This window comes from Nomascus leucogenys, chromosome 6 (assembly GCF_006542625.1).
Source record: "Nomascus leucogenys isolate Asia chromosome 6, Asia_NLE_v1, whole genome shotgun sequence".
Lineage (NCBI taxonomy): Eukaryota > Metazoa > Chordata > Mammalia > Primates > Hylobatidae > Nomascus > Nomascus leucogenys.
The window spans coordinates 73,224,534-73,242,819 of record NC_044386.1 but is presented as its reverse complement, the minus strand read 5'-3'; the positions used below and the strand labels follow the sequence as shown (position 1 = coordinate 73,242,819).

The 18,286-nt window shown below is 36.7% G+C and overlaps 1 long non-coding RNA gene, 1 other non-coding gene and 1 pseudogene across 21 annotated transcripts in view; all 3 read right to left on the bottom strand.

The window, feature by feature from the left end:
- Positions 1-8,385, bottom strand: part of LOC105739932 — an 86,071-nt gene extending 77,686 nt beyond the window's left edge. For all 19 annotated transcript variants that reach the window (XR_004030502.1, XR_004030503.1, XR_004030494.1 and 16 more), the window contains exons 1-2: positions 8,153-8,385; positions 6,513-6,552 (exon numbers count right to left, since the gene is read on the bottom strand). This is a non-coding gene — a long non-coding RNA (uncharacterized LOC105739932). The remainder of the gene's footprint in view (positions 1-6,512; positions 6,553-8,152) is intronic.
- Positions 6,986-7,052, bottom strand: LOC115835792. Its single transcript, XR_004030808.1, has one exon. It is a non-coding gene; the product is annotated as a small nucleolar RNA SNORD109A (small nucleolar RNA).
- Positions 8,386-9,565: 1,180 nt separating the features above from the next.
- Positions 9,566-17,568, bottom strand: LOC115835503 (annotated as a pseudogene). Its single transcript, XR_004030493.1, has one exon. The product of XR_004030493.1 is annotated as a 40S ribosomal protein S26-like (transcript).
- Between the last annotated feature and the right edge of the window lie 718 nt (positions 17,569-18,286).

The window sequence follows — 18,286 nt, the reverse complement described above, 5'->3', positions numbered from 1 at the left end:
AGATGAAGCAGTCAGAAAATCAGTTAAGGGGATAGTTAACTTGAATAGCACTATCAGTTAAATTTATTTGACATTTTCAGAATAGTCCATCCATCAAGAGAATACACATTACCCTCAAGCTCACCATGAAATATTACCAAGAAAGACACGTTCTGGGCCATAAGACACACACTAACAAATTTAAAAGAATAAAAAAAATATAAAATATGCTCTCAGTTCACAATGGAATAAAACTAGACTAGAAATCTATAATTGAAAAATAGCTGGAAAACACCATATAACTGGAGATTTAACAACTCGCAGCTAATACACAGTTTAAAGAGGTTATCTCAAGACAAATGAAGAAATACATTTAAATAAATGAGTGAAAAAAAAAACTTACCAAAATTGGGATGCAGCAAAAGTAGTGCTTAGATGAAAATTTGTAGCATTAAATATATACATTAGAAAATAAGATCTAAGTCGGCCAGACGTGGTAGCTCACACCTGTAATCCAAGCACTTTGGGAGGCCAAGGTGGGCGGATCACGAGGTCAGGAGTTCAAGATCAGCCTAGACAATATGTTGAAACCCTGTCTCTACTGAAAATACAAAAATTAGCCGGGTGTGGTGGCATGTGCCTGTAGTCCCAGCTACTCAGGAAGCTGAGAAGACTGGCTTGAACCCGGGAGTGGAGGTTGCAGTGAGCCAAGGTCATGTCACTGCACTCCAGCCTGGGCGACAGAGCGAGACTCCATCTCAAAAAAGAAAAGAAAAGAAAAGATCTAAGTCAATAATATAAGTTTCCACATTAGAAAACCAGAGAAAGAAGAAAAAAACATTAAGCAAAGAAGAGAAAATAAACCATAAAATTAAAGCACAATCAAATGAAATTAACAGCCAGAATATAATAGAGAAACTCAATGAAACCGAAAGCATGTTATTTAAAAAGATCAATGAAACTAATAAAAGTATAAGCAGGCAAATCAAGAATAAGAGGGAGAAGCGCAGGTGCGGTGCCTCACGTCTGTAATCCCAGCACTTTGGGAGGCCAAGGCAGGCAGATCACTTGAGGCCAGGAGTTCAAGAACAGCCTGGCCAACACAGGGAAACCCCGTCTCTACTAAAAATACAAAAAAAAATTAGACGGGCATAGTGGCATATGCCTGTAATCCCAGCTACTCGGGAAGCTGACGCAAGATAATCGCTTGAGCTCAAGAGGCAGAGGCTGCACTGAGCCAAGCCGAGATCATGCCACTGCACTCCAGCCTAGGTGACAGAGCAAGCCCCTATCTCTAAATAAATAAATAAATAAATAAATAAAAGAGAGAAGACATAGATTTACAGTAACACAAATGGAAGAGGGATCATTGATAATAATCACCTGGAAACTAAAAAGACAACAGAGAAATACTATGAAAAACTCTACAATCACAAATTTGGTAACTTTAGTGAAATAGACCAGTTTCTTGAAAACCACTGTAGTGAGTTCAACAGTGACCCCCACCTCCACTGAAAAAAAAAAAAATACATCAAACCGGGCATGGTGGCTCACACCTGTAATTCCAGCACTTTGGGAGGCAAAGGCGGGCAGATCACTTGAGGTTAAGAGTTCAAGACCAGCCTGGCCATGGTGAAACCCCATCTCTACCAAAAATACAAAAAATTAGCTGGGTGTGGTGGCATGAGCTTGTAATACCAGCTACTCAGGAGGCTGAGGCAGGAGAATCGCTTGAACCTGGGAGCGGGAGGTTGCAGTGAGCCAAGATCGTGCCACTGCACTCCAGCCTGGATAAAAGAGCAAGACTCTGTTTTAAAAAATAAATAAAAATAAAAGATATGAGGTGGAAGAATTGCTTGAATACAAGAGTTTCCACATGGAAACTATAAATGTCAGTTTATTTGGAAGGTGAGTTTTTTTTTTTTTTTTTTTTTTTGAGACGGAGTCTTGCTCTGTCACCCAGGCTGGAGTGCAGTGGCGCGATCTCGGCTCACTGCAAGCTCCGCCTCCCAGGTTCACGCCATTCTCCTGCCTCAGCCTCTCCGAGTAGCTGGGACTACAGGCGCCCGCTACCACGCCCGGCTAATTTTTTTGCATTTAGTAGAGACGGGGTTTCACCGTGGTCTCATCTCCTGACCTCGTGATCCGCCCGCCTCGGCCTCCCAAAGTGCTGGGATTACAAGGGTGAGCCACCGCGCCCAGCCGGAAGGTGAGTCTTTACAAACCTAACTCAATTAAGGATGTCGAGATGAGATCATCTTGGAATTGGGGGAGGGGGGATGGGCCCTAAATACAATGACAAAGTGTCTTTAAACAAGGAAGGAAGAAGATATGGAGATGCAGAAGATATAAAATCAACCTAAATGCTCATCAATGATAGACTGGATTAAAAAATATGGTACTTATAACCAAGGAATACTACGTAACCATAAAAAAGAGTAAGATCATGTCCTTTGCAGAAACATAAATGGAGCTGGAGGCCATTACCCTAAGGGAACTAAAAAAGAAACAGAAAATCAAATACTGTAGGTTCTCAATTATAACTGGGAGCTAAACATTGAGTTCACACAGACACAAAGAAGAAAACAACAAGCACTGGGGATTACTTGAAGGTAGAAGGTGGGAGGAGAGTGAGGATCAAAAAACTACCTATCAGGTACTATGCTTATTACCTGGGTAATGAAATAATCTGTACACCAAACCAACATGACACACAATCTACCTATATAACAAACTTGCATATGTACTCCTAAACCTAAAATTAAGATTTTAAAAAAAGTATCATTTACTAGACAATAAAGATACAGAAAAATAAATAATAAAAATTCACTAGAAAAATTTAATCACACTATTTGAGCTAGCAGGAAAAGGTAATCAAATTTGAATATAGGACAGTTGAGGAGATCCATTCTGTGAAGCAGAAAGAAAAAAGAAAAACAGCTTCAGAGAGCTGAGGAACACAGCATACCAACATGTACATAAAAGTCACAGTAGAAGGGCAGAAACAGTTTGAAGAACAAACGCCTAAAATTTCCTTAATGTAAGGGAAAAACATTTATGTACATATAAAATGAGTCAAATGAACTTGACTCAGTCAAGTGAGATACATGTAAAGACATGGAGACGTCATAGTAAAAATTTCAAAAGCCACAGTCTTCAAAATATGAAGAGAAAAACCCATCAGGTACAAGGAATCTTCAATGAGACTAACAGCTGATTTCTCATCAGAAACTCTTGAAGCCATAAAACAGTAAGATAACATATTCAAACTATTTTAAAGAAAAAGAAATAAGACTGTCTACCCATAAATCTTGATACACCAAAATTACTCTTCAAAAATAAAAAAGAAATGACATTCTAAATCAACAAAAGCTGAGAGAATTTATCAAAATACCTATCCCACCAGAAAAATTAAATGGAGACTTCAGCCTTAAGTGAAATAGCACTAGACATTAACTTTTATCCATACAAAGAAACGCACAGGACCAGTAAAATAATTATTAGGCAAATATAAAAGACGGTATAAATGTTTGAATGACAGTAATACACAAAAGGGTGAGAAAACAACAGAGCTATATTGAAAAATAGTTTCTGTATACTATTAAAATTATTAAATCTATGTTATAAATGAACTATAATCTCGAAGGCAACCACTAATAAGTAAACACAAAAAATTAAAAAGAAAATTAAAGCAGTACACTATTAAATATTTATTTAACATAAAGAACAACAATAAGAAAAACAAAACAGATATATGCCATAAAAGAAAATAGAAAACGGCAGATGTGAGTTTTACCTTATCAGTAATTACATTAAATGTTCATGAAGTAAACTCTCCACTTAAAAGGCAGAGATGTTTTTTTTTTTTTTAAAAACACATGAAACAACTACATGCTGTCTATGAAAGATACACTTTAGATTCAAGGACAAAAAAAAAATAGGTAGAAAATAACCATCCTGGGCAACATAGCAAGATTTCATCTCCACCAGAAAAAAAATACAAAAAAATTAGCCAGGTGTGGTGGTGTTGGCCTGTAGTCCCAGCTATTCAGGAGGCTGAGGTGGAAGAATTGCTTGAATACAAGAGTTTCAGGTTGCAGTGGGCTATGATCATGCCATTGCACTACAGCATGGGTGAGAGAGTGAGATCCTGTCTCAAAGATATTTTGTTTTAATTAAAAATAGGTAGATAGTAAAATAATGAAAGGAAAAGATAAACTGCACACAGTAACCAAAGAGAGTTTAGGGGCTATAAGTCAGACAAAAACTACAATTATCAGGCTAAATAAATTTCAAGATAAAAATTGTTGGTAGAGGGCCAGGCACAGTGGCTCATGCCTGTAATCCCAGCACTCTGGGAGGCCGAGGTGGGTGGATCACGAGGTCAGAAGATCGAGATCATCCTGGCAAACATGGTGAAACCCCATCTCTACTAAAAATACAAAAAAATTAGCCAGGCGTACTGACAGGTGCCTGTAATCCCAGCTACTCAGGAGGCTGAGGCAGGAGAATGGTGTGTACCCAGGAGGCGGAGCTTGCAGTGAGCAGAGATAGCACCACTGCACTCCAGCCTGGGCAACAGAGTGAGACTCCATCTCAAAAAAAAAAAATTGTTGGTAGAAAAAAAGAAGGACATTTCATGATGATTAAACTGTCAATCCACCAGGAAGATATAACAATAATAAAGATATGTGCATCTAACAACATAACCCCCAAATTAAATTTTAAAAATGACAGAATGGAAGGCAAAATAAACATTGTAATAATTGAAATTTTCAATACCTCACTTTCAATGATGAATGTAACAATGAGACAGAAGATCAAGGAAATAGAAGACAACCAACACTATAAAGCAGTTACATAACATCCATCTATGGAACAATCTAACCAGTAGAAAATATATTATTTTCAAGTGCACATGGAACAGTGTCCAGGGTAGGTATTAGACCATACACTGGTCTCAACAAATCTGAAAGTAAAGAAATCAGAAAAGTATGGTGTCCAACCACAATAGAATCAAATCAGAAATAAAGGAAAAACATTGGGGGGAACTCACGATATATGGAAATTAACACATTACTAAGAATCCTTGGGAGTTCTTGGGATAACTAAGACAATTTATAAAACAGTTTGAAATGAAAGGAAATAAAACACAGCAAAAGAATATATATATGTAGCTAAAGAAGTTCTTTGAGAAATTTATAGCTGTAAATGTCCATATTAAAAAAAGGAAAATCTCAAATCAATAACCTAAACTATTACCTTAAGAAAACAGAACAAAGCAAAGCTAAATCAAGTAGAATAAAAGAAGAATAAAACGCCAATAAATAAAATAAAAAATACAGAAGAAAAAATAAAAATATCAAAAGCTGGTTCATTGAAATTTTTTGTTTGTTTGTTTAGTGACAGGCCAGGTGTGGTGGTGTGTTCCTATACTCCCACCTACTCAAGATGCACAGGCAGCAGGATTGCTTAGGCTCAGACGTTCAAGGCTAGCATAAACAACATAGCAAGACTTTGTCTCTTAAAAAATTGACATAACTATATCTACACTACTGAAAACAGAAGACCCAATTTTCATAAAATCTGGTATGAAAATCAGACTATTACTAACACCCTTATAGAAACAAGGTATGTCAACAAATTAGATAACGTAAATGGGCAAATTCCTAGAAATATATAAATTACAGGAACTGTCACAAGAAGGAAAAACAGAAAATTGAAGTCACCTTTAACAAGAGATTGAATTAGCTACTCAAAAAGTTTCCACAAATAAAATCCCACACAAATGATTTCTCTGATGAATTCTACAAATCATTAAAGAAATAACATCAGTCCTTTACCAACTCTTCCAAAAAACAGGAGAGCAGAAAACATCTCCCAACTTATTCCATGAGTCTACTATTACCCCCTAATTTTTATCAAAACCAAAGACATCATCAAAAAAGTGAATCACAGACCCATATCCCTAATGATGCCAGGCATGGTGGCTCCTGCCTATAATCCTAGCACTTTGGGAAGCCAAAGCAAGAGGATTCCTTGAGCCCAGTAGTTCAAGACCAGCCTTAGGAACACAGTAAGATCCTATCTCCACAAAATAAAAAATTTAAAAATTAGCTATGGGTGGTGACACATACCTGTATTCCTAGACACTTGGGAGGCTGAGGGTGGAGGATCACTTGAGCCCAGTTGTTAAGGGCTACAGAGTGAAGAGCTGAAGTGAGCTATGACTGGGCCACTGTACTCCAGCCTGGGTGACAGAGAGAGACTTTGTCTTCCCAAGTAAATAAATGAATAAATAAAATCAATTGGACAAAAATTCTACATTTGTCATTTCATGCAAAATTCAAATAGAATAAAAATGTAAAGGACAATGATTCAGAAATGAAGGTGGAGAGACTCACCAAAGTAAAATATACGTTATTTAGATGTTATCCAGTAAGCCACTAAAAAAATCAACCAAAAGACCTCAGGATGTGGCATGGAACACATGATGTATATGAATTCCAAAGGATGTTGGTTTAACTACTCACCCCTATTTTCTGAAGTGGAGGACCTCATTCCAGCCCTCCTCTACCTCAGCAAAACAAAACAGAAGAAAAAGAAATGGTCTCAGAAAATACTCAACGGTAAAAATAACTAAGCACTAAAATTGGTTCCTTTGTCAATATTTAATACAGGCATGCAGTGTTCCCTTCCTTCACTATACATCAAAGTTGCTTGACCTTTCTTGACTGAAACTTTTTCATTTTCATGTTAATCAAGAACATTATTTCCTATATATGTATCTATCTGCAATTCTCTGCTCAAAATGAACAAAATAAAGGTCAGTCTTGGGTCACCAACCATACTAAAGTGCATACTGACTCATAAGACAGGATGCTACTGCCCTCTTCGGAGAGATAGAAAAGGCATGCTCATAGGGGTACTATGTTGTCACTGAGGGATCCCCAAATAGAGCCAGGCTCTGAGAGTCTTATTTGTCCTATTGGAGGGCCGCACATCTGGACCTCAGATTGACATCTGGAATGAGTCCCTCAGCATCCTCAGACAATTATTCTCATCATTGATCCAAACAAGCACCCTCCCAGCAAATAAGCATTTCCACAGCCAGGCTTATTTTGTGCATGGTTATCTAATGCATCATCAGTGAGAACAGTAAATGTACAGTAGACATTTGTTTAGTATCTGAACAATGGAACTCTCATATACATAGCATGAAAAAACATATGACTGAATTGTTCTAATAAAATTAAATTAAAATCTATTGGGATTTTTTTTTTTTTTTTGAGACAGAGTTTTGCTCTTGTTGCCCAGGCTGGAGTGCAATGGCACGATTTCAGCTCACTGCAACCTCTGCCTCCCAGGTTCAAGTGATTCTCCTGCCTCAGCCTCCTGAGTAGCTGGGATTACAGGCATGTGCCACCACGCCCAGCTAATTTTGTATTATTAGTAGAGACAGGGTTTCTCCATGTTGGTCAGGCTGGTCTCAAACTCCTGACCTCAGGTGATCCACCTGCCTCGGCTTCCCAAAGTGCTGGGATTACAGGCATGAGCCAAGGCGCCCAGCCAGGGAAAAAATTTTTAAGTCCAATTAAGACCAATTAAATGAACTAAAATTTTTAGGAGTAGTCAAGGTAGCAAAATCAATATATACTGTGATTACATAACAAATGTAAGTAGAAACATCTGTGTTCAGAATGGGCCAGATAAAATTTTTTAAATAAATATTTAAGCCAGGCATGGCAGCACATGCCTATAGTCCCAGTTACTCAGGATGTTGAGGCAAGATGATTGCTTGAGCCCAGGAGTTCAAGGGCAGCCTGGGTAACACAGCATGACCCCATCTCTAGTCTTTAAAAAATGAATATTTAACACTGAATTTCACTAAAAGATTATTTTCATCCAACAAAAAATGGTGAGAAAAGGAAATATATCAATACTTCCCCGAATTTATTCAGGTTACTACAAAAAAAAATCCCTTTTTAAAAAAAGAGAAAAAATAATGAGATTCCCTGAACAAATTAGGGACACTCACATAGCAAAAAAAAATCTATTATAAAAATATTCTCCTTTGAGCCTCTAAAATCATGAACTCTCAGATCCTGAAATTCTGACATCACTGGCCACAACACACATAAACAATTTCAAAATCACCACAGTAGCTGCTCACCTCTCTTCCTTGAAATTCTGTAACATCTTCTAGACCTGCAGCAAACTATTAAAAACAAAGTAAATCAGATTAGACAATATACAAAATTCACTAAAAAATAAGATACAAACATTGTTTCTGAATAATTACCACAGAGCAATCTTTGCACAAGTCACGGATCTTTGGTCCTCTGTCACCTTTGCCATTTATTCATTTATTTCCTCCTCCAATTCCTCTTTATTTTTGAGACAGAGTCTTGCACCGTCGCCCAGGCTGGAGTGCAGTGGTGCAATCTCGGCTCATTGCAGCCTCCGTGTCTCTGGTTCAAGCGATTCTCCTACCTAAGCCTTCTGAGTAGCTGGGACTACAGGCACGTGCCACAATGCCTGGCTAATTTTTGTATTTTTAGTAGAGATGGGGTTTCATCATGTTGGCCAGGCTGTTCTTGAACTCCTGGCCTCAAGTGATCCACCCACCTCAGCCTCCCAAAGTGCTGGGATTACAGGCGTGAGCCACCCCATACTGCTAAAATTCTTCTTTCTTTAAATAGTAAAAATCGGCCAGGCGCAGTGGCTCATGGCTGTGAGCAATTTTCTCTTTGAATCACAGATTCTGAAGTTGTATTCTGCCAAATAAAGACTTTTTGAAAACGCCCTGTGGTGGGTAAAATTAAATATGCATAATAGGGGTGTTGTGAAACCAATGTTCTAGAAGAGATAAAAACTTTAGGAATCTACTTCAACAGTACAGTAGATCTCTCTCTCTCTCTCTCTCTCTATATATATATATAAAATCTTTGAAATCTATTTCAAAACGTTATATAGAAATTAAAGATGGCAAGAACAGAAAAAATGAAAAATTTCATAAAATAATTGGAAATCATAGAAAAGAACAAAATGTAATAGGGCACTTCCATTAGTAACACGTAAGAGAAGATGGAGTAAGCATAGTCCATCTTTACACAATCAAAGAATTAAGAATCTCAGGAGGGATGCACTGATACAGTAGCAGAGAACTTGGAAGGCTAAATGTTTGAAGGTGAATTGGGGAACTCAAAGCACCATAAAACACCAGTGAGTTTCATGTCTTTTCCTTTTCTGTAATATCCCAGCCTGAATTCAGTATGGGAGAGTTCCTGAAAAATAAAACATAAAACTGCTTGTTGAGTACAAAAACCAAGACCTTTTTTTTTTTTTTTTTTTTGGTTGAAATGGAGTCTCGCTCTGTCACCCAGGCTGGAGTGCAGGCACAATCTCAGCTCACTGCAAGCTCTGCCTCCCGGGTTCAAGTGATTCTCCTGCCTCAGCCTCCCGAGTAGCTGGGACTACAGGCGCTCATCACCACACCCGGCTAATTTTTTATATTTTTAGTAGAGACGGGGTTTCACCATGTTAGCCAGGATGGTCTCGATCTCCTGACCTCATGATCCACCCGCCTCGGCCTCCCAAAGTGCTGGGATTACAGGCATGAGTCACCATGCCCCGCCACCAAGATCTAACTTCTATACTTAATGTTTCAATGTAATTTTTTTTTTACAATAAGAATAGTTCACATCAATATTCAACAGAATATTCATTTTGCATAGACTATTATCTGCCTTCAAATGTAGCAAAAATTATCTTAAACATCACTTACAGACAGGTCCTCAAAATGTCAAATAAACACAGTTACTATATTCTCATGTATAAGAGAACTGAAAACATAAACACATAAAAATCTCCACATAAATATTCCTGGTGGGATTAGTCATAATAGCCAAAAACTATGAGTGGATGAGCAAAATGTGATATATTTATACAACAGAATATCACGGAGATCTGATATATGCTGCAACATGGCCAAACCTTGGAAACATTAGGCTAAGTGAAAAAAATTTGGGGTTAAAAGGCTTCCTTCTAATATAAATGCTTCAAATGCAGGTATCTACAAGGTCTGCTGGTATTATGGTACTCATCCATTTATTCCACATTTTCATGTTTCCTGAGCATTTATGTATGCTTGAAGCCATATGCTCAAACCATTTCTTTTTGACATGTTCTTTTGCATTATTTTTTTTTTAAAGTACAATTTCCATTTTATTTTTCTCCACAGAATAGTCTGTCTTCAGTCTTTAAGAACTCAGCTCCTTACATGGGCTTTGGTGGGGGACGTAGGGCAGCACCCGCAGGTCTAAATCGGGGTGGGGGTGTTCGGTCCTTGCGGGCTTCACGAGATCAATTCCTGACTACTTTGCTGTGAATTGCACCACTCACACAGTAATGTAGCTTCACATACAGCTTGGGAAGCACATAGGCATCGAAGATGCTCGCTTCAGAAATGTCCCTGACTGCTGCGGCCTCCACTATGTTTCGAATGACAAATTTCTTAATGGCCTGGTCCTTGGGCACGCATCAGGCACAGTTAGTGCAGAGAATAAGCTGCACGTGGCCGCGGCCCTTTTTGGCACGACCGTTGTTCCTTCTTTTCTTTGTCATTTTGGAGGCACGGACCGGAGAGAGCCTTTTGCATTATTTTCATCAACTACTTTCAGACCTGCTGAACGGATACAAGACTATCCATAATTCCTGGATAATTTTCACCTGGATTCCCTATTTGCTAACATCTTACAACATCTGTTTCATTTTTTTTGAAACATGTATATTATTTTATCCAAACGCTTGGAAAATTACAGCCATGACATTATCCCTTTATCCTTTAAATTGTTTTAATTTCTTAAAAACAAGAATTTTCTGTTATATAACCTCAGGCAATTATATAGCTTAGGCAATTAATACTCACGTAACACTATAATCTATTTGAGGGACTGTCTTCAAATTTTGCCAACTTTCCTTATCCTTTTATAGACATCCTGAATCAATGTTATATTCTGTTCTCATGTCTATATAGTCTGAAATAATCTGGACCATTTCCTCAGTGAAATTAGTATGTCTGAATACTAAAAGCAGAATATCAGTCAATTTGAGACTGATGTTTCCTCATGGGTAGACTCAGGTTTATGCACTTTAGTCAGTAATACTACAGAAATGAGACTGTGTTCTTCTCAGTGCATCCTATCAGTGCTGCTTGATGTTCCCACTACTGGGGTATTAACTTTCACCTCTTTAATTCAGGTGCTGTCAACCATGTTCTCCATCAGGAAGCTACTACTTTCCCTTTGTAACTGATAAGGACACTAAGTGTCCTGCTTCTCTTAAAATTTTCTCCAAGTTTTAGCATCATTTGATGATTCCTGGCTGAAACAATTATGATTATTTCCAAATACTGATTTTCCAAATCTTGTCATTGCTTTATTAACGCTACCTATTGTACAGAAGAGCTTTACCGTCAACCCTGCCTAAGCATTCATTCATTCATATTAATAATATTTTAAACATCTTACTACCATTGATTAGGTCTCTCATCCTTCAGGAAACTGTGTCCAAATATTCCAAAATGGTGTCCGACAAAACCAGAGGTTGTTCACTGCTCAGTATCCAGTGGTATCCTATTTGAGGGATGCAGCTTTCCCCATCTCTGCTTTCTCCTTCTGTACTTTTTCTTCTTCAGCATTCTCAACATGTCAGAGACCCAGCTGCAAGAATCTCATATAGTCAATTTCCACCCCCCAAATACCAGAATATACAAAGTTAGTATGGCACTGTGCATTCCTTACATGACAAATAGTCAAAATTCTAAAAATATTTCAATAACTGAAATAGCAAAGCAAAATTTATGTCACAATCCCCCATGCTTACCATTTTAACCAAAGTTTCAGCTACTAGCTGAGAACTGCTAAGGGATTGCATTCACAAGATACAAAGCGCCATCTTTAGAAAAGGGCTAGAATGAATGAAGAAAACGGAAAAAGAGAACTGATTATAGATTTTGTAGAATGGGGGAGATTTTGTAGAATCCAGACCATATGATCATAAATCACACTGGAAAAATATTCCAACAAGAGGTTATGCCCTTCAAATCTAGATCAGTTGGCAATTGTTTCTTCACTCAGATATTACCATGGACCTTTTCCCTGCTATTGGCAGTATTTAAGTCATCATATTACTTGTCACCAGCTCTATTCCAAAGTTAGCTTCTTTCATTTAGTGATCCTCTTTCTACTGGCCATTTCTCTTTGGACTTTCATCTGTGCCTCCATGATGTCTCAGGGCTTTGTGTATAATGTGGTTTCTGCCCGGGAACATGTTGTTCCACATCCTGAGAAAAGGCACCCCATATTTCTAGAAGTAACTCCTTAAAGTTTTATACTGTAAGAATTTCCAAAAGACAATTTCCTATTCATGTTTTTCTCCTATTCCTACAATATACCAACACTTACACTTTCTGTCCTGAGAAGCTACACTTAATCATGTCTCTGGCCTTAAAGACAAAAAGAGAATGAATATGACTTCTGAAATGTGGCTTCTTTCACAAAACATGATTTTGCTCAATGGGTTTAACAAATCATAAGTATTTTTAATATCTTCCAAAGGTTGTGACATCCTAGGTTTATTTAATTTCTATATAATAGAATGAATTACACAAATTCAAACTCAACCTCAATTTACTTATCTTTTAAAAAGACAAATTCGTTATTCCATCTGTTATTATAAGCATTATAATTCATGTAAAGTGTTGATCTCCACATCTGGTACATGTGACAAAAATTCAATAAATGCTATATTAAAATATATGTATGTATTCAAAACACACACACACACAAATGAAACAGTAAAATAATGACCAGAACTCGCTTTGTGAGTATTCTTCCTATAAAACTGGTTTTATTGACGTTACGTATAACAAGCACATACATTTATCATTTCATATGAATGAAATAACAATGTTGAACACAGCTGGTATTCAATAACTGGTAAACAAACTGCTGAAGTTGTTGGATTTTTGTATCAATTAATTTGAACATGCATCACGGTATTCGTAACTGAATATAATTCAATTGGTTAAATGTGCCATCACTAATGTTCCTAACATGATTTGACAAAAATGTTATTTACTATTTCACAATTATAATTAACACTACATTGAGTACCCTTAAGGTTACATGCATCTTTGAACACCTCCTATTATATCCTTATAGGTAAGTATCTAACAGTAAAATTGTTGGTCAAAAGTGCTAATTTCCATCTTATATATATTTTCTACTACCTTCCTGAAAGATTTTAACACATCAGGAGTTGTAAATTATCCCCAACTTGTAACACATATAATCTGTTAATCTGATAGGTGAAAAAAGGCAAATAACTGTTTTATTTTATATATATTTTAAGTATTTCATATATACACAAATTTCGTTATTTCCTTTTAATGACTGATAAGATTGAGCACATTTTCTATGCTCTTGGCCATTTGCAATGCTTTTCTTTTATGAATTGTTCATTTACGTGCTTTCCCAATTGATTTGAACGAGCCTTTCAACACTAAATTTGGCATATTATGTTTTGAGTAAATATACATACATTACTGCAAAAGAGAAATTGCCCAAATTTAATTTTAACTTGGCAGTTTATTCATTCTTTTTACCTCACCTTTAATTACTGCAGTGCAGATAGCATCAACAAACAAGAGCAAATTTGTAAAAACCATTTAATTGGATTAAAGATGGCATTCATTTGCTACGTATATTGTTGATGCTATAATGTTTTTATAAGCTGAGTTAAAGAATAGCTCTGGCATGTAGTAATCTTACTCTGATGTGGTGAGACAATTACAACTGCTCAAATGAAGTCAAAATAGGCTAAATTCATTGTCCAAGGAGGTTGGATACCACCATGGCTGCTCAGAGACAATACTGCTAACTGGGAAAAGGCAGCAGGCAAGATTCTGGAATTCCTTGGAACTTTATAGATTAAATTTGGAAGAAATAGGTTCAATTTTGAAGCATAATTTATCAACTATAACTATTATAGCAAGGGGTTTATATCATTCCAATTCCTTCTACTATGCTTGTTTTACACTGTTTAGGTGATGATGTTAATGGCACGTGGTAGTCATTTGTTTCACTCACAAAAGGAATTTGGCAAAAGAGCTAAAAAAATTTATGACAATGAAAATGTTGAAATAAGACTCTAAATATTATTACCATGTGGCTGAGTTGATGTGATTATTTCTTCAGGTTCCAGTTTAGCCAATGCTCTGGTTTCCCAAAGGGTAAACTCCAGCCCACAGGATGCTTTTGTAAAGTTTTATTGGAAGAAAGGCACAGCGAGCTCATTCAATTATAAATTACCTATGGCTGCTTTCATAACACAACAGCAGAGTAGATTAGCTGCAACAAAGACCACAAGGCTTTGAGAACTGAAAGTGTGTATTTGGCAATTTACAAAAAAAGTTTGCCAATCCATGGTCTAGTTTAACACAGGCTAGAGAAATAATTCTACATAATTAAAACTGAGCTTTAAAATGTGGAAGTACAAAAGACTGAAATGGCAGAGTCATCATATCTACTCTAAGTTTTCTCAGACCCAGAAGATACAGAATGTCAGCACTATTTTGATTTTTTTTTCATATTCAAGCACAGTATAACAAGGCCAGAGTGCCTGCTGGACAAGGTCCCTGAGTTAGGGCATGCTCTCTTCTAGTTTTTCTTTCTATACATCACCACCTCACAGATCACCATCACCACTGTTCATTTACATGGAGGTAACTCCTTTGAGTTTCCACTGCTATGCCCTTCTGTCTCTTACGCCAAACGGCACAGATAGATTACAGACAAATGATTGATAAAGACAGATATATAGATGATAGATAAAAATGGACTGACAGATTATTTAACAATAGATAGATAAGATGAATTTAGATGAAAGCAGAATTGGGGAAGTTTGAGAACTACCAATAACATCAGACATTAGGATATGAATCAAGGTATTTCTCAGAACAGAACACTTATTGTTCCACATAAGCTTATTTATCTTATATGTACATTGGTATGCTGTTTCTGAATTTTTCTTAGGACCATAGAAAGACAGTAACTATGTTTTAGTGATGGTATGCACTACAAGAAGTGCAATCATGCCCCTTTCCTGCATGATCATCATGGGAGTTGAAATGTGGAAATTATGAGAAATGTGAAAAAAAACATACCACTTGAATCAAATAGATAAAATTGGAAGATTCACATCATCTTCCTCGAATTCAGAAGTTGTAAGGTGCCTATATCCCATTTATATTCAATCAAAAATGGTATTTCAAGAGCTAGATCAGTTCTATGTTAGGAGAACTCATCAAATGTCTACAACACAGCACAATTCACAAAACATAACATAAGCCTATGTTTTGACCCTAATATTTTCAATTAATTAAATAAAATCTTTTTACCCTGCTTTTTCTCATTAACAGTCATCCATTCACTTTCTAATTTACTCTTTCACTGTAAATACCATGAAAGCAAATTTAGTCATTTAAAATGGAATAATAATTTTCTGTTTCACTTTCCAGGATGTGATATTATCAAAACTGTGAAAGAGATACAAACAGCAACACATAAAACTGGTAATAGTTCTACTCTTTGTTAAAGTATCTACCATATCCTGATTTGCCAATCAAAACTTGTTTCAACTATTTGCTATATCAACTACTCAAAGAAGAAAGTGGTCACATTTTATTTGTAGCCTTTAGACAAAAGCCACATGCATCGACTCATTTCAGATGGCCAGAACGTCTACCACGGGGTAGCTCACTTATTCTCTCTTCTGGCAAGATCAGAGCTCGCTACACCCCTTTGCTTATGAACTATGGACTGAAGACTTGAACTGTGGGAAAGAACACTTAGGCAAGTTAGCTACAGATACCAAGGGGAAAGAATTTCTTCGTTTTACTCAATTTTTTCTAGATTTTTCTCTGGCATGAATAAATGCATTGTGGAGAATGCTTCCACCCCTTGGAAGTGGTAAAAGCGGGTGATAATGCTGGGAATGAGGGTAGAGAAGAATAGTTAGCTTAAATTAATCACTAGGTATTTCTAATAATAATACCAAAGCAAACTAGAACATAACGCTTAGTGAAATCAATGCTCTATCTGTTTTGGATGAGTGGAAAATAGATACTCACACCAAGAGATTATTCCTACATGAATACAAAACTCTCTCTAGGCAAAATACAAAGCAGGTAGACCTTGGAAATATAGAAAGTTTATAAAAACGGTGATGCTTAAAAAAAACCTACAGAAATCTGAACATGTATACTTTTTATAAAAAAACAGTGAAAATCAGGGAAGTTTCATGTGGGATAGACAGCTCTACTATTTTAGGCTTGGGTACTTTAGAGTACGAATCAGTAAAACTAGCTAGCACATTATTGTCTCAGAAGTTGAAACTTTTCTCCATCAGGTCAAGTATGACATACAGGTCTGGCTACTAGTAACAGAGGAATATGTGTTATCAAACTAAGCCCCCAACAGATATCAACTGTAAACTCCAGAATTAATATAAAGACAGCTATCTAAAACCACGGAGAACAACCAAAAGCAAGCCAACACTGGAGGAGAGTGCACTCTTGGAGGAAAGGAATTTCCCTGTAAGTTTCCAATTTCAAGGAATTTTGCCGAAAGGCATCCTCAATAGTAGCTGAAAAGTGGGAGGAAATTCCCACACTGTGGAGAATCAGACATGGGAAGCCTGAATGAAATTGTGTGTGTAAGTTCTGCTGAAATCCTTTGGTTGACCTCTAAACTGCCCATCATGTAGGCCAGACTCAAAGTAACCCAACCAACATGAAAAGAAAACTGAATAGAGTGTAGGCTGCTTCCCACAGCACACAAGGCAGCCTGGAGTTTGAATCCAGGTAAGTTAACTGCTTGCCTTAAAAATAAATTAAAAAAAGTATCACTACCCTCTACAGCCATAGCTCTCAATGAGAAAGAATAAGGATGCATGATTTTGGCCCCAACACCATAAAAAAGGGCGCTTAGAAAGGACTGAAGGCATTTTTTGGCAGGGGATGCGGGGAGGAGAAAGAGTTATGCTACTGGCAAGTAGTGAGTGGAGACAAAGGATAATACTCAGTACCCCACAATGCATACAGAACAGTACCCTCCCAAAACACACACAACAACACAAAATAACCCAGTTCAAAATGTCAATAGTGCTGAAGCTGAGAAATACTGTTTTAGAAGAATAAAATAGAATTCAGAGCTTCTACAATATATTCAAAGTTCAAGTTATAATCCAAAATTACTTGACATACAAGGAATGAAAACTATAACCCATACTTAAGACAAAGGGCAATAAAGCTAACCTGGAAGCAGTCCTGATGTTAAAATTCTGAAAAAGCACATAATTATGCTGAAGACAAAGAAAAATGTGCTTATACTAAATGAATAGGATAGCACATCAAATACAACATAATATTAAAAATAAAGAACTGGTTGGCGGGGGCATGAGGCCAAGGCAGGAAGACTGCTTGAGCCTGGGAGTTCAAGACCAGCTTGGGCAACACAACGACCCCTCTCTACAAAAATAAAAAATTAGCTGAGCATGGTGGCATGCACCTGTAGTTCTAGCTACTTAGGAGTGGGTAGGTTAAGGTAAGAGGATCACTTGAGACCAGGAGGTCAAGGCTGCGGTGAACCATGACACTGCACTCCACCCTGTGTGACAGAGAAAGATTCTGTCTCAAAAACAAAACAAAAAGCAGAAAATATCTGGAACTAAAAAATAAAATAAATTAAAAAGAAAATTCACAGGATAGGCTTAAGAGCAGAATGGGAAAAAATAGAATAAACAGTGAGTGAACATGGATGGAAACAAATTATTAGGTTGTTCAAAGTGAAAAACACCAAAAATAAGATTTAAAAAGAATGTCAGGTGTCCACAGAACAATATTAATAGGTCTAATACAAATACACATGTAAAAATTGGAGTCCCGGGGGAAGAGACTGAAAAGTTATATTTTAAATGGCTGAAATTCCCCCAAATTTAACATAAAGCACAACATTTACAGATTCAAGAAGTTCAAACAACCAAACAATATAAATAAAAACACACTGAGTCACATCATAACCAAAACTGACTCAATACTTAAGTAAAAATATCTTAGTAGGAGTCAGAGAAAAATGAAAAATGGCACATTTACATAAAGAGAAAGAATTACACAAAAATAAATATTTAAGTATCAACGGAGTCCAGAAAACAGTGGATTATCTTTGAAGTGCTTAAAAAAAAC